The sequence below is a fragment of the Ursus americanus genome, chromosome 35 (assembly GCF_024610735.1).
Source record: "Ursus americanus isolate L20-20 chromosome 35, mUrsAme1.1.p, whole genome shotgun sequence".
Classification (NCBI taxonomy): Eukaryota; Metazoa; Chordata; class Mammalia; order Carnivora; family Ursidae; genus Ursus; species Ursus americanus.
In genome coordinates this window covers 1888209-1904641 of record NC_142161.1, presented here as the reverse complement: position 1 = coordinate 1904641, position 16433 = coordinate 1888209, and the positions used below count along the sequence as shown (strand labels likewise).

The 16433-nt window shown below is 41.7% G+C and overlaps 1 protein-coding gene across 4 annotated transcripts in view; it reads right to left on the bottom strand.

The window, feature by feature from the left end:
- CHD8 (chromodomain helicase DNA binding protein 8) overlaps positions 1 to 13804 on the bottom strand; it is a 58689-nt gene extending 44885 nt beyond the window's left edge. For all 4 annotated transcript variants that reach the window (XM_045784929.2, XM_045784933.2, XM_045784931.2 and 1 more), the window contains exon 1: positions 13702 to 13804. The gene's annotated coding sequence lies outside the window, so the exon portion shown is untranslated. The remainder of the gene's footprint in view (positions 1 to 13701) is intronic.
- Positions 13805 to 16433: the final 2629 nt, after the last annotated feature.

Below are 16433 nucleotides of genomic sequence, written 5' to 3'. Positions count from 1 at the left end.
TATATGGGGCCTTTTACTCTTTAAAGATAAGCACTCTTTCAGCCATCATCACAGTGCTGGTTTGTATTCTTGATACTCCAACCTTTGGGCAGCAGTATCACTTTCTAGAAAGTAATCCCAGGTGCCCTCTAGCAATTCCCAGAACCCTCCCCTCCAAAACACACATCCACTCCTCACCCCTAAACCTGATCTCCGACTCACATCACTTCTCTTGAAACTCAGCCTGTTTGACATATTGGCCAGTATCCACTTTGCAATGCCACTTGAGACACTCTGATTCCCAATGCAACTAGTCAACCCCAGAATGATGGTACCCAAGCTTAAATCCCTCAAAGTAAACAAATACTAAAATCAGTTGCTTAGCTCCTGACCACTAGTTTCCCCTGAAATGTAACTAGCCTCAACCCTGAAATTCTGTTTTCTGTACTCTAGGACACAACTGAGGAAGGTCAACTTGGTCTTAGCTCTCCTATTTTTAAAGATCCTAGCATTACCACTATTATTAGGAACACCAATACCACTCCTTTAAACAATACTGTTTTCCCATTCACTCAGACTTAAAACCTCAAAGGCATCTCTGAAACCTCCTCTTGTATCCACCATCCAATCATTTGTCAAGTCCCACGGACTCTCCCAAAATATGTCTCAGACAGATTTTGGAGCTGGCAAGGACTTTGGTAATCGTATCAAGTCAACCCTCTTGTACAGATGAGAAAACTGAGGCTTAGAGAGATGAGTGATTCAACTATGAAACTAAGAGGAAAGTTAGGATTCATTTATCTCTCTTATTTCTGCTGCCACCTCTTTATTTATGCAGTTACCTACGTTAAAAAAAGAAACCTCATAACTGATCCCTTCCCCTACAAATCCATTCTGCTACCAGATTAATTTCTTAAAACACAGTGAGTTCAGATCAGTCTCCTCCTCAAAAACTTTCAAAGGTTCCCTGTTACTTAAGATATAAATCTCAAGACTACATCTTGCCTTTCCAGTCTTATTTCCCACTATCCTCCTACATACATACTTATATGCTAGCCAAAAAAGCCCAACTTTCTACTGTCATATATTTTTCTTATAGCCTAGCTAATTGCTACTGTCTTCAAATTATACTCCATCCTTATTTCATTTCTCTGCCTCATCAAAATCTTATTTCTCTCCTAAGATCTACATCAAATGCCTCTTCATTGTGTCCACATTTGTTGAGCATATAATACACTAATGTTGTGGAAATATTAGAGAACCAAAGGTGAACAAGACAATCTCTACCCTCAAAGAACTCACAACAGGTAGGAGTATATTTGGGTATATATGTGGGGAGAGGTTGGAAAATGGGACTATGACAATAATGACAAATGTAAATAATCATAATACCAGATGATAAATGCAACAAAATAAGCAGGGGGCTATTACAGGAATACAGATGAGAGGGCCTTATTAACTTAGAAGGAAAAGGTTATCAAGAAAGTCATTTCTTGGTGCGCTTGGGTGGCTCAGTCGTTAAGGGTCTGCCTTCAGCTCAGCTCGGGTCATGATCCCAGCATTCTGGGATCGAGCCCCACATAGGGCTCCCTGCTCAGGGGGAAGCCTGCTTCTCCCTCTCCCACTCCCCCTGCTTGTGTTCCCTCTCTCGCTGCCTCTCTCTGCCAAATAAATAAATAAAATCTTTAAAAGAAAGAAAGCCATTTCTTGGGCGCCTGAGTGGCTCAGTTGGTTAAGCAACTGCCTTCAGCTCAGGTCATGATCCCGGGGTCCTGGGATGGAACCCAGCATCATCAGGCTCTGTGGGGAGCCTGCTTCTCCCTCTCCCTCTGCCTGCAGCTCCCCGTTTGTGCTCTCTCTCAAATAAATAAATAAAATCTTAAAAAAAAAAAAAAGGTCATTTCTTAAAAGATGAGGAGGAGTTAACTAAGGAAGGTAAAGTGGGCCACAAGAAAGGAGTATTCAGGCAGTAGGGATAATAAGAGCAAAGTCAAAACAAGCACAGCAATGGCAAACAGCAGGAGACACGTAGAGGAAACTTTAAGGAACTCTGTAGTTCAATGTTGCCAAAGTGTAAATCACAAAAAGAACCTAGATGAGACTGACAGGGTAAGTTAAGGCCAGACCCTTCAACGAAGGCCTTGCACTTTCTGATAGGCGGATGAGGAGCCACTGAAACACAGAATGACACAGTCAGACCTGCGCTTGGTTAGCTAACTTTGGCTACTGAATAGCGAATACACCTGCGAAATGAAGGGTCAGAGAACACAGAAGCAGTCAGGAGGCTGCTGTGGTAGTCCAGAAAAGAGCTGTATAGAAATCTGATTTTTTTTCCCTGCTCAACAACAAAACCCCTTTCCTATATTGGGGGAATAGCTCAAGATGTAAGTCTCACTGGAAGGCTGGTTCTTACCTCCCACTATAGACTGTTAAAGGAGATGGGAAATCAGAGCAGGGGCTGGAGGGAGGGGTCCCAGTTACTCTTCCTGGCAAAGACAAAGTACACACATGACCTAGACTAGTTTAAGTGGACAGTCCTTCAGAGAAATTTGACTTTGCAGATGTAATACAAAGACCCAGAAGCAACCAGTTAAACCATACTCAGCAGTGCCGGACACTAGAGTTCTACTACAGCATCCTAAACAGACTATTCAGTGGTATGACCTTGGTCATGTTCTCTGTCTCTAACCTCCCTTAGTTTCAGGTCATTGTCTAAACCAGATTGCCTAGGATTCATATTGATTTTGTGAGCCACACAATAACTTTCCAATAAATCCCCTTTCTGCGTAAGCTAGCCAAAAGACGATTTCTGCTGTTTGTAACCAAGAACCCTAACAAGGCGATTAATGTCTGAATCACAGCAATGTGGGTCAAAGGTAATGATAAGGAAGGGACAGAGCCGAGTAACAAACACTTAATAAGGGGATAAAAATGCATAGAACCTAGAGCTTAGAGAGAAAGATGAGTTCAGCCATGTTGAGTCCAGCCCCATTGAGTCTGAGTTGCCTAGAGCAGGCCAAGTAGTGATATTTGATAGGAGATTGGATGTATAAATATAAAAGTTGGCTTGGTGATAATTTAGAATTCTCAGGATCTAAAGAGTAGTTTTAACAGTGGAGTGTACCCAGGGAATATGTAGAACAGAGCAAGTATACAAAAAACTGTACCAGTACTGTTGGGGAGACAACAGAGAATGTTGGGCTCTATGAAGGACTGAAGAATCCATGACCATTCCAAAGAGAGTAGGTGCTAGGCAGCTCTAGTTAAGTGTTGCCATATGGAAATGCACATTCAAGGTTGAGCGAGAACTTCAGATTCTTCAAATGCCAGAAATAGAGCTTTATGTAAATCTAGGTTTTAAATGTAGACAACTAATTTAAAAAAAAAAAAACATTTTGAACACTCTGCAGGCTAAACAAAACACTTAGCTGGAAACCCAAGTGTTGAGATTTTTGAGGTAGAATGAGAAAGTTAAGGAGGAACTCAGGAAAACATCAGGATTGAAGAATCAGGGGCACCTGGCTGGTTCAGTCGGAAGAGCGTGAGGCTCTTTTTGGGGGGTGGGGGAGAGAGAGAGAAAGAATCTTAAGCGGGCTCCGTGTGCAGTGCAGAACCTGACGCGGGACTCGATCTCATGACCCTGAGATCATGACCTGAGTGGAAATCAAGAGTTGGATGCTTAGGGGCGCCTGGGTGGCACAGCGGTTAAGCGTCTGCCTTCGGCTCAGGGCGTGATCCCGGCGTTATGGGATCGAGCCCCACATCAGGCTCCTCCGCTATGAGCCTGCTTCTTCCTCTCCCACTCCCCCTGCCTGTGTTCCCTCTCTCACTGGCTGTCTCTATCTCTGTCAAATAAATAAATAAAAATCTTAAAAAAAAAAAAAAAAAAAGAGTTGGATGCTTAATTGAGTGAGGCACCCAGGCACCCCAGAGCAAGCAACTCTTGATCTTGGGGTAGTGACTTTGAGCCCCATGTTGGGGGTAGAGATTACTTAAATAAATAAAACTTAAAATTAAAAAAAAGGATTTAAGAATCAGAATAAGCGGGCACTGGGCTGGCTCAGTCGGTAGAGCATCCAACTCTTGATCTCAGGGTTGTGAGTTCAAGCTCCAAGGTGGGCATGGAGCTTACTGAAGGGGAGGGGGATAAAACAGGTGCTGGGATTAAGGAGTACACTTGCAGTGATGAGCACCGGGTGTTGTATGAAGTGTTGAATCACTATATTGTACACCTGAAACTAATACTACACTGTATGCCAACTAACTGGAATTTAAATAAAAACTTTAAAAAGTTAAATAAAAAATCAGAATAAGCTACACCTAAGTAGGTAGAGAAGGAAAAGCTAGAGAAGTAAACAGTGCAATGTCACGGAAGCAGAGTGGAGAACTGCAGGGGAAAAGAGTGATCAATTATATCCAACAAAAGCAAAAATGTCTGACAATGTAATTTAAAATGTCCACTGGATGTAATAATTGAAAGCCTTCTAATCCCCACTTTTCATTGTCAAGCCCAAAGTAATCAGTTCCTTTTGAGCTTTCATGGCATTTTGCTAAGTACTCTTTAGGATAAGTATCTTCTACTTTATATTTTAGTTGTACTTGTACATGGAGGTAAAATGAGCTTTGAAATCAGAGGGACCTGGGTTCAAATTTCTGTCCCACCAAGGAAATTAACCTTTCTGAGTCTAGTTCATTCTTCTGTACAAAGGGAAATCAAGTTACAGGGCCATTAATGAAGCTTAATGAAACACCTAACACAGTATTTGGCATATAAACACTATGTCCTAGGAGATACTCAACAAATGTTGCTGGATAGATCTTTGGGGAAAAAATTTGGTTTTGCCAGTGTCTCTATGTACCTAGGAGATGCTAGTCAGCCTTCAAGGGAATCACCAAAATATTTTGTTAATTTCAGCAGGCTGGTACCTATGTACTTGAATACGCACTCAGGCTCTCTTCCTCTACCTCTAAGACAAACAGGGATAACTAACTACACTTTAGATTCTAAAGTCTGAAGATTATGTTCAACTAACGGGCTTCAGTCAGCCTAAACCTGTCATAGACAGACGTTCTAAGTCAAGAGTATCCAACCTGGGGGCGCCTGGGTGGCACAGCGGTTAAGCCTCTGCCTTCGGCTCAGGGCGTGATCCCGGCGTTATGGGATCGAGCCCCACATCAGGCTCCTCCGCTAGGAGCCTGTTTCTTCCTCTCCCACTCCCCCTGCTTGTGTTCCCTCTCTCGCTGGCTGTCTCTGTCGAATAAATAAATAAAAAATCTTTAAAAAAAAAAAAAAAAAGAGTATCCAACCTTGAGTGGTAAGAGACCTAAATGAATACTCTCAGGGATCCAAAGAAGGGTCACAAAGATTTTAGAAAAACCACTCCCACTCTCAAACACTTTTTTCGGATTGCTTCCAGGATGTCAGGATGACTTTTCTGGTTTTTCTTCTACCTCTCTGGCCACTTCTGCTTTGCTACTCTCCTCCTCTACCAGCCTTTCCTGTTGAAGTTCACCAAGGTTTGGTCCTAGGCCCTCTTTATTTATTTATTTATTTATTTTATTTTTATTTTTTTAAGATTTTATTTATTTATTCGACAGAGATAGAGACAGCCAGCGAGAGAGGGAACACAAGCAGGGGGAGTGGGAGAGGAAGAAGCAGGCTCCCAGCGGAGCAGGGAGACCAACGTGCGGCTCGATCCCAGAACCCTGGGATCACGAGCCCAGGGCCGAAGGCAGACGCTTTATGACTGAGCCACTCAGGCGCCCCCTAGGCCTTCTTTAATTTTCATTCTACACTTTTCTCCAAGAATGTCTAACTTACATACATGGCCTCAACTATTATTATTTCCTTCAACAAATTATCTATGTACTTACATCTCTCGGCAAGAGGTCAACCCTGAATCCCCCACCTGTACATCTACTTGCTTACTCCATGCCTTTTCTTAGTTGTCTCCAGTCTCCTTAGCTGACCCACCTGTCCCACTCTTCCTATAACAGGCTTATTTTTTTTTTAAAGATTTATTTACTTGAGAGAGAGAGAGAAAGCAAGCTTGTGCGAGTAGGGGGAGGGGCTGAGGGAGAAGGAGAATCTCAAGCAAACTCAGCACTGAGCGCTGGACTTGATGTCATGACCCTGAGATCATGACCTGAGGTGAAATCAAGAGTCCATGGCTTAACCGACTGAGCCACCCAGGTGCCCCTCCCTGTAACAGGCTTAGTACCTCAAGGAGACCGATTCCTTGGTAGTCCATCTAGTCACCTCCATCCCCACCATCACACGTGCACGTACACAAGGAGGGTAACCATTGTCCAGCACCTCCCATTTAGCCTTGGCTGCAGAGACCAGAAAACCTCTTCTTCATATTCATTATTTTAAAATCCTACCTTTACCTCCTAAATATCTCTCAAATGCTTTCACTCCTGTCTCTACTGCCATTCTGGATCAATTTACCATTCACTTCCCTGAAGTACAGCAAGCACCTTCTAACTGATTCCCCTCCATTCTGCCTATTTAACTCTTCCGTACCCTTCAAAGTTCACTTCAACATCATCATTGCAAAGAAAAGCTTTCCCTGATGTTGCAGACAAAAAACAGCCAAATTTATTGAGTATACATTACGTGCCCAGCACTCTTCTAAACAATGAAAATGCATTAACATATTTAATTTAATTAAGCCTGAAATAACTTTTTTTTTTTTTTACAGATAAGGAAACGGAGGCACTAAGAGCTTAAGTAATTTGCCCAATATCTCATAACTAGTGAAAAGTGGTCCCAGATTCAAATTTAGGCAGTGTGGCTTCAGAAGTCACATTCTTAAATATCTTACTATACTATGCTTTAGGTTATATGCCCCTATTATAAATTCCCCTGTACTATCCATAGCTTTTTGTAGTAGAGATTGAATAACTGATTATATAATTGATTCCCCCCCCATTAGAATATAAGTTCCACAAACACAAGAGCTGTGTATGATTTGTTCATTACAATATTCCCTTTGCTTATCAGGTGGACATTTAATGTACTTTTCTTGAAGGAGTATATTTTCAACATCCAGCCAAAGGTGTGGGGCTGTGAAGAGCTAATGGGGAGTTTCAGAGCAACAGCAAGGGCTTCTCTCAGACTCTAGAGATAGTAAACGGGCAGAGGCATGTTTCCTACCAGAAACATTCAGAAGAGGCATTATAAAATCATAAGCATCTTCACTTTTTAGAACCTGGACTACGTGCAATATACATAAGACTATTTTCTGTAGTGTGATAATTACTGTTAAAAGTAATGAAATTTTAGTGATTTTCTTTAGGCGCGAGACCATAAAGCCTCAGTGATGGCCAATTTAAAGCCTGGCAAGAGACAAACAGATGATACTAAAGCCATATGACCCAAAACTAGGGCACGGGTTCATTTTCAAGTCAGCCTCATTGTACATTTTTTTCCAGTAAAACTCTGGAGTTTTGGCCTAAGTCTGAAGATAGAAAATAAGAGCCTTATCTTTTTTTTTTTTTTTAAGATTTTATTTATTTATTTGACAGAGATAGAGACAGCCAGCGAGAGAGGGAACACAAGCAGGGGGAGTGGGAGAGGAAGAAGCAGGCTCCTAGCGGAGGAGCCTGATGTGGGGCTCGATCCCGTAACGCCGGGATCACGCCCTGAGCCGAAGGCAGACGCTTAACTGCTGTGCCACCCAGGCGCCCCAAGAGCCTTATCTTTAAGGATCACTGCCCTTAGGCCAAATTAGCTGGAAAAGTTCTTCACTGGCACATAGTCACCAAGGTGAAAATAATATTCTGGGTTCCAGCTGAGGAATGTCTAACTGGATCAATATATCCACCTTGTGTGATGCCACTTGTGGGCATCGAGCATAAGTAACAATATATATAAATTTAGGTAACAAAGTCCTGGTCCAATTTATGGTCCCCCACCACACACACACACACACACACACACACACACACACACATACACCACTCTTACATGCCCCATTTTAACTGAGCCAAGTATATGTACGTTTGTTCAGCCTAACAGAAAAATATAAATATTTACTTAATTATTTATGAGGTATTGTTTCATTGCAACATTTATGTTAAAAGAAGTGTATATGGTGAAGGGAGGAGAAACATTATAAAGCGCTGTTATTACCACACTCGTGCCTCCAGGCACAAAAAATGACCTCAGTGACATGGGACTGATGAAAATTTAAATTTAGTGTACTAGTTTGATTTGCATTGGCTAATAAATAGTTATCTGCAAGACTGACCAAGTGAATTTCCTCTGTAGAGCTGAAAGTATTTCACATAATCTTATCTTCAAAATAAGTTAAATAAAGGAAACAAATTATTATCCTTTTTTTTTTCCTTTTAACAGAGATACAAAGACAAAAATAAATTTTACATTCTCAAGGTTCTTCAACTGCAAAAGGTACAGCTTTAATAGGCTACCGAATGCCTACTTGTCTCATGTGGTCAAAGACGGTTCCTCCCACAGAGGTCAGCACTGAGCTTTTCAATGGGGGGAGGCTGGACCATGAATGGGGTTTTGAAGTCCGACAGACCAGAGTCCCACTCCTGGCTAAGTTACCTAACCTCACTAAGTCTTATTTTTTCTCTTCAGTAAAATGAAGGTAACATCACATATATTTCAGGGTTACTCTGAAGACTAAAAGATAATGCACAACGTCTGGCACATAGTAGGCAAATGAAAAGGAGCTTATTATTCCCTATCCAATAATTTCAAAGTGTACTATTAAAGGTTTCTCTCAAAGCAGAATCACTCCTTAGAGACTTGGCTGTGCTGGTCCGCTAAGCAGAATGGTGGGATACTGAAATAGATGTAAAAGTTTCACAATTAGAACAGCAGGACTGCTGGGCAGGATGAAAAGACTCTGAGAAAGCAGTACAGCCCTTTAACCTTAAAACCATGGATAAGACTTCAACTAGCCCTGGTGTCTAGGGCAACATCCGGGTAATTCAATTAATCATTATTTTGTGTTTGTAGGAATGAAGCCAGTGTCTATCTCACAGTACTCCATCTACTTCACAATGCCTGCGGTGGGAACATACAGGTCTCCACCTGACTGGCTGCCCCTTGATAGGTTCACGTGCCCAGATCCAACTGCCTCGACTCTTGACTCCCATGATGTTCAGGACAGCCGTAAATGGAAGTGACCATTACCTATACATATTTAAGGCCTCGTGAAGAAGATGCCCCCCCCCCACAACAGGAAGCATTCCTGAAAAACAGGCAAAAGCACTACATTTTACAGGAGAATTGATGTGTAAATAAACGAAGAGCTGACTAATGTGCTCCACTTCCCAGACAAGGGGAAAAAAGAAGTATAAATACTGAGTAGAAGCAATGAAGAAGAAAAAACACTGAGTGAAAGGTCCATGCTCATGGAACTTGGTGTAGCCCCTGTTTAAAAATCCAGAAAAATCTTCCCATTCAGCTTACTTAGATAGATATCTGCTGTATATCTGCTGTATATCTGATATCTGTAACAGAAAATGAAAATTATGTTCTATTAAGAAATTCTGGATGATTTGGGCTCTAAATAGGCAGCTCAATTACTGAAATCACTGGTTTCTTCTAGAACCAACCAAAATGAAATTCCCATGTCGCTAATGGGACAATGTACCTCTGAATATGTCCCAAAGGAATAATCCCCAAAGGCATAGTGTATTCCCAAAGTAGGCAGTGGAAGAAAAAATGAAAGCAGGCTATTCCAAAGGTTTCTATAACGAACACAAGAGACAATTTGAGAAACCGGTAAGACTTTACAGCTCCTGAACGTCCTTCCTCCCAGATGAAATTAAGAATTCAGTTAATATATAACCTTTCTCAGAAAGATACTGACATAGGTTTAGGAGAATTACAGACTCTCAAAACAAAAAGGTGTTATTACAGAATTACAAATTACTAGAATATTGGGACATTACCAAAAGAATTATAACTATTACATTTAAGTTGCTGACATACAGGGGAGAAAAAAAGCACAGTCCCATTATTACCTAGTAACTTCAATACTATGTCATTTAATTACCTTTTTAAAATGAAATAAACACTGAAAATACCAAATGAAATGAAACCATACACAATAAATTTCTCTGGGAACGTACAGAGGGGATAATTCAGGGGTGTTTCATTCTTTTTTTTTTTTCCCTTAAAGATTTATATACTTTTTTCAGAAAGAGAGCGCAGGGGAAGGCATAGAGGGAGAGAATACTAAAGCAAATTCCCTGCTGAGCATGCAGCCCGACTCAGGGCTCAATCCCTTGACCCATGATCAGGACCTGAGCAGAAACCAAGAGTCAGACGCTTAACCAACTGAGCCACCCAGGTGCCCCAGGGATATTTCATTCTTTCAATGATAAAACCAATCTTTTCCTAATAATTATGCATAAGAATAAGGAATTTTTAAAATTTTGGGGGGTTTTTTGTACTTTCATTTGATTATGAGTGAATCTGATGTTCTGGAAACTTATCAAACAAACTAATGAGAATATACTTGGATAGTCTGAATTTGAAGGGGTTAGAACATTGTCTAGATTCCCTATATCACTCTACCACTTGGAATATATTCCAATATATCCCTCCCTGCTGAAGATAAATGTAAAGCAATTATCTTTGCCAGTCTACTTTCTGTTTATGTCTGCTGGATTTTTTTTTATTATATCGTAACATACATTGGTAAGTAGAAATTAATTGTTTTATTTTTAAAAGCTCCTGCTACAATCTGAAGACAAGAATTAAGATATTTTAAAATTAGTCTTTAAAAAAACTGAATAAAAGGCATAGAATTATCAGTCTAAAAAAAAGATATTTTAAAGTTGACCGTTTTGAGCCTAATGAAGGACAGAAAGTAATGGATAATAAAGAGGGCAAAAGAAGTGTTACCTACAGAAGAGCTTCATGAGACATCTCAGAGACGAACGTACTTTGTAGTTTAAATTGAAAACATCCAGTCAACTACAAAGAGGCAGACTTATTTTGCAACACAAATACAATGAAAATTTAAAGGCCGTATGAAAGAGTGAGAAAATACAAAAAAGAGCCCAATTACAACTTGATACACTTGTACACACAAAACAGAGGTTAAGGTGGGGAAAGGTTATCCAGGATAAAATTTAGAACGTAATAAATGATAAAAAAAAAAAAAAAAAAAAAAACCTTTAGGCAATAGTAAACGGTGGATACGACAGCTTTGTTATATAAAAATACAACTGTCACTTGCGTACCAGATACCAAAAGAACACATCTTGAAAACCAGGGTCTCTCTGCATCTCTTAAAAGGCCTCAACAAGACAGAAGCAAAAAAGGCACAATATCAGTGAATTAAAACAAAAAGCAAAGTGAACAAAACTGTAACAGAAGTTTGAAAGGAAGACCATCAACTCTGTGAGAAAAAGAATAAAAAATTAATTAAAGGGGAGACACAAAAAGTTAAACCAAGTAAAATCTGAATTGATGCTATATCAGTGAATCAACTGCTAATGGTAAAACAGTAAAAATTAGGTTGGTCACCACAGTGCACGGCGGGTCACGCAAAGACCTGCACATCAGGGACTTGCCCAAATGCAACTCCAGAAGTGGAGTGACTTTTAGGGGGAAGGATGAGGGGCCAGAAAATATGTTTGTTTATTCCCCAGGTACCAGGCTCAATGTAGGCTCAGAAAACAACTCTTGCAGGGCAGTGGACAAACAGTATCTTCAAAGCATTAACATTCATCTCAATGCTCAAAAAATGTTACAGTCCTTCCACAGGTGACAATATCAAATCTCATTCTTTCAGTAAGCAAGTACAGTTCTTGGAACCCACAAATTAAGTGGTAGTTTAGCTTAAAAAAAAAAAAAAAACCCTTTTCAAAGGAGATGGGTACAATAGTTTCTTTTAAAGACTGATGCCCCCTCACCATCCTACCTTACCTATGGGAAACTCTATCTTACCTATCAGACCCTTCATATAAAATGTCAGATTTTTTTCCTCTCATAGTCAAAACTCTGCAGTGGTGGTAACCACAATGCCAAGATTCTTCCACCCCATCACCTGGTGGTGCTGCAGAGAAGACTATCCCAGAAAATACACGATCTACGTTTCCTGGTGATTCACAACCAGTTCAACAGACTTCTACTGTTTCAATCATTTTCGACCCACGTCTAAATAAATGGATTTTGTCAATTTGGGAACTGACAAAAACAAAAGGACAGATGCACAGGATAGATCAAACATGGGGAAGGTGTGAACTGTGCAAGTACCCATACACTGCTCCATCAAATTCCTCATCCCAATCCATTACACCTTGGCTACTTCAGTTTTAGACCTTCCCCGAGGCCTGTCTCTTCACAAGGCCAATGTCCTTCATCATGCCTTGCAGACCCACTGGCATTGCCACTCTTGCAACCCAGGTCTTCTTAAATAGAAAATGTTTTCTTTATAACTCTCTTTAAGGGGTGGGATAAGTCCAAAATACCACAATTTGTTCTGAAGCCTATTTGGTGAGCACTACCAAAGAAATTCCTAAGCATAAGACATTATCTAATTAACTAACAGAGGAACTTATTCAAATCCCAAACTCACCTTCTAGCATCTAAAGTGTCCCACACTGGATAGGACCTCAGCCGACTCTAAGGATAACCCAGTCAGAGAATCCCCGACTGAACTGACAGGATCAGAACAACATGAAGAGGAAATAATTTGTGGATGCTGGTGTGAGAGTACGATGCAATGGACACTGATAACGCAGCTCCTCTGGCTGGAATTTGGGGCAATTCCATTAGGACAAGACATCGAGTTCTTAAGTCTTCGACTCCTAGCTCACTACGCTCAGTCATTGAAAAAAGATTGGTCCGCTAAACATATATACGCCCGTACACCTCCACTATACACTTCTTTAAAGACCTTAATCACTTCAGGACTGCCCCTAAAGGGCAGGAGCTGCTGCACTTGCACAGCTGCTGCAATGGCTGGAAAATTTCCTGCGACACCAGAGACAGGTAAATAAAGAAACTGCATTCGCTCGGAGGCAGGGGGAGGGGTCTTCTGCTAGTGAAGAGTTTACATAATGCAACAGAAGACCAGTAAGCTCTGCAGACCTGTCAATGGAGATGCAAAGCTTGAGCGCCTCTCTTCCCACCATCTCTAGACACTCTCCAAAAGCCTGATATTCCCTCCCAAAGACCCACAGAAATTACACCTATTAATGTATAACAATGTGCACACGCTCACGCCAAGCTTTCCTACCCACCCTTATTATTAAAATACAGAAGAAAGAAAGAAAGAAAGAAAGAAAGAAAGAAAGAAAAAGAAAAAGAAGAAAAAAAACCCTAACCTCCTACTTCTGAGACCAAAGTATGGAGTAACCAAACGCAGCCGGGGAGTTTTCTCTCCGCTGAAGGGGCAAGGAGAACAAGAAGCTGCCTCAAATCTACACCACGCCCAGTAATGCAATGACAAGCCCTAAAAACCCCACAGCGGCGGGGCAGGCCCCTTCGCGGCTTGCCCCGACTCGGGCCCCGCGGCCCAGCAGCCGCCCTCTCCCCCGGCCTTTCACAAAGGAGAATGGTTCAGTCCAGAGCATCACCCAGCACCTGATCCCTCACAACTGGGGGACCGGTAAGGAGCGGGGGAGCAAGGAGGAGGATGAGTTACTGAAACCAATTCTAAGAGCTTTAGTTTTGCAAAGACTCTTGGACCAGCACTGATGAGCAGGCGTGAGCGGGAAGCCTACCTGAACAAGTCCTGGTGCTTCCTTTCCAGCCAGCGTTTCAACTCACCCTTTCGGAGAACAAGGCGCCTTCCGGCGGAGCATGGCCAGCCCTCGCCTCAATCTAGCTTGCTGGTAGTCCATTCTCCCTCGGCTCCGCCCACCTACGCTGCCACCCACCAATGGCAGGGCTGACGCCCGGCCTCTTCCAGCAAGGTAGTGTGAGTGCCATCCAGGAAGTCTCCCGAGGGTGGGAGGTCCTAAAAGGCTGAGAAGGGTACGTAGGCAACCACGGATATGCCTGATTGAAAATAAAATCTGGCGGCAGCTTGCCTTTGACTGCTCAGCTCACAGGCGTTCAGGCCTCTCGGCATCTTTTTTTTTGACCCCCGCCGGTGGGGGCGCTCTAAACTAAAACACTTAATTACCTGTTTGGGGAAGCCATCTTGGATCCGGCCGGTGCCTTGGGGACGGGGAAGAGGAAGGAGCATTTAAGGAATTTGAAGCCCTTTTCGGAGTTCTGTCGAACTACTTAGGTCCAGGCCCAATATGCTTTATGTAATCAGAATGTCCCCAATTACGATGGTCAGGAATAGAGCTTAATGCGGTTAGAGGCAACCCCCCCCCAATATGAGTGAAGAGATCTTACCAAATCAAAGCAGCAACAAAAATCAATTTTTTGGAATGAGAGTGGATTTTCACAGTCCTAGGATAATCCGTTATAGACACCTCACCCCTCAGAATGTCAGCATAAGAGCAACGTAGGTTATGTATCTATTCTAGGTGATTCTAATCCTAATGCTTCGCTTGCCAAGTTTTCCAGTGTTGGGTTTGGCAGTACAGAAGACTGCGAGTCTCTTATAAATGAACAGGATTTAGGGAAGAATTTTTTCTTAAAGACCCAAATTCATCAACAGACCCAAATTATGTGTGACTACCGATAGAGCACATGCTAGAAGCCTTGGAGGAGAGATTTGTAAAGAGAGCCCTCAGGGGACAGCCTTAGAAACATAGGCTGCAGAGAATAATTTCCTGGTAACAGCATTTAAATTAAAAAGGAAATAATTTTATTGTAGGTGGGGGGCGCCTGGGTGGCTCAATCGGTTAAGGTCTGCCTTCCGCTCAAGGTCATCATTCCAGGGTCCAGGGATCCATCCCCACGTCCAGCTCCCTGCTCAGCGGGGAGCCTGCTTCTCTCCCTCGGTCTACCGCTCCCCCTGCTTGTGCTGTCAAATAAAATCTTTTTAAAAAATTTTTATTGTAGGTGAAATTCTCTTGTGCTCAATGAGACTTCCCTGTATTTCCTAGTATAAATTTCTACTGTTATTACAACTTGCTACAGGAAGGTTTTGCTTTTTTAACTTGTGAATGAAGGGAGTCCTTTCAGATCATTAAAGGAATTTCTCAAGGAATAACATATATGCATAGTCACACAAAATAAGAACTCAGAGACGGAAAGGAATCATAGGAAGCAATACTTTATCACAGAAGTGGTAAGACTTGGCCAAATACATTTCCCTGTATATGGAGCAAAACCTGTTGCCCAAACTTCCCTGGGGCTACTGCTATCATCTTTAACAATTTGAGGTTAGAATTAGAATTTACCAAAACAATTTACCAGCTGTGCCTTTGGAGTTTGTCTGTAGATGCGTATACAGCAATGATCTTACTTATGTTTATGGAATGAAAACCAATAGGTTCTTTTTGCTTAAAAATAAACCTATCAAAGGAACCAGTCACAGGCATTTATGGAAAAGGGAAAGGCTGTGGCCTGCTCTACTAATTTTTACTATCTGCAATGACCAAAAGTAGTAGGATTTAGACTGCTTGCTATAAATAGGATTTCCAGGGGTCCTGCTACCCCCTTTTTATAAGGTAGGCTCTACTCCCAAGGTGGGGCTTGAACTTAGGACCCTAAGATCAAGAGTCACTTCCTCTATCAACTGAGCCAGAAAGGTGCCCATGGTGCAGGCCTTTAAAAGCCAAACATCCTTATTACTTCATAACTACCATTCTTCACATGGGGGTTGGGAATTTACTTCCTATAATTTTTCATGACCATTTCACTCCAAACACCAGCAATGATCAATACAGGTCATGAATGTGCCCAAGCAGGCTTCCCGCTGAGCCCGGAGCCCGATGTGGGGCTCAATCCCAGAATGCTGGGATCATGACCTGAGCCGAAGGCACACGCTTAACTACTGAGCCACCCAGGCACCCCTCATGGTTTCCTTACATTGGTGAAATACCCAAGTATAGAAGGTTATGAGTGTTTGGGACTTTTTTTAAGTTTAATTTTTTTTAGTAATCTCTACACCCAACATGGAGATTGAACTCACAATCTCGAGATCAAGTCCAATGCTCTTCTGACTGATCCAGCCAGGTACCCCTCACTTTCCATAATTTTAAACCAATGACAGAATCCTTGGGGGTTGTGAGTTTCTGTACAGAAACTACAAAGTTATATTTAGTTTTGTCTCAGGCGTTGAGGGGACAGGCTAACCCCAAATCAACAGCCTCAAATCCTTTTTGGAATGAGGTAAAAAAGCATAATCAAAGCACTACCCCAAATGTCCTCCAACTTCCTGTATGGTAGTATTAACTATTATTACTACTACAGGGTGGCAAAATCTAGTATAAAATGAATGTATCTGCACTTGTGATGAGCACCGGGTGATGTATGAAGTGCCGAACTGCTATATTGTACACCTAAAACTAATACTACACTGTATGTTAAATGGAATTTAAATAACAAC